The following is a 1258-nucleotide window of genomic DNA, read 5'->3' on the forward strand; positions in this document are numbered from 1 at the left end:
GGGACTACAGGCGCCCTCCACAACGCCTGGCTATTTTTTGGTTGCAGCTGTCATTGTCGTTTGGCGGGCCCGGGCTGGATTCAAACCCGCCACCTTGGGTGTATGCGGCTGGCACCTTGGCCACTTGAGCCACAGGCGCTGAGCCCGCCATTGTTGTTTTTTAACTGACCCAGCCCACCACAACACCCAGCTATTATTTTTGTTGCCATTGTTACTTTTTAACTGACCCAAGCCGAGTTCAAATCTGCCAGCTTCTGTTTATGTGGCCGGCTCCCTATCCACTGTGCGACAGGGGCCACCCTCTCACATACAATCTCTATATATGGATACACATCTAATACTCAAGATAGGATTTCAAAGAAATTTTCTATAGCTACAATCTAGTAATAAGCCATGATATTCTTAACAATAACTAGACACTGCCCCAGTATTAACACAAAATTAAGTAGTAAGCTATGCCTGTTTTAATATTTGAACTGATTTTTAGGTATTATCTAAATAATGACATAAAATTTAACTATTGGCCATTTAATAATGGACTACATCGTACCTCTACATGTTACATAATACTTTCCTAAAAGAACTTCAAACAGTAAGAGGTATCATTGCCACAGATTTCGTTACAGCAAATGCTTGACCATTAAGTTTGGAACTCAAGACTCTAAATTTTCATTACCATGGAAAGGCCAGACTTTGAGCATAATAGTTACAATACATATAAATTTTATAATTGTTACAAATGCAATTTTATTTTTAGGGGGAAAAGATTTTAAAGAACTTCCCGTCTTATCCTATCTAGGTTATAAGATTAAACCTCACCTATTTGAAATTAAATTCACTTAAATATCTTACTTTTTTCTAAATTCACTTAGATATCCTACTTTTTTCCCCCTCATACTTATAAATATCTTCCTTTAGGCAATGATAGTAGTTTTGACTAATTACATTTAGAATTATAATGCTATTATAAATGCTAGTGACTGCCCAGCTTATAGTACTGATAGATACTATACAAACTGTTTAAGAAGATGGCTATTGTAGTGTACATCGCCTATGAATAAAGCATCTCAATCACCTGGTAAATATTTACTGGGTACTTATTATGTGTCACACAGTTTCAGATGCTATCACCCAGACCAATGACATCCTTGTTCTCATTCAACTCATACTCCAATGAGAGAAGACAATAACCAAGTTAATAAAGACACGGGGTAATTTCACTAAGTTTTACGAGCTTTTTTTTTTTTTTTTTTTTTTT

This window comes from Otolemur garnettii, unplaced genomic scaffold (assembly GCF_000181295.1).
Source record: "Otolemur garnettii isolate 467f Iridium unplaced genomic scaffold, OtoGar3 scaffold00010, whole genome shotgun sequence".
NCBI classification, from domain to species: domain Eukaryota; kingdom Metazoa; phylum Chordata; class Mammalia; order Primates; family Galagidae; genus Otolemur; species Otolemur garnettii.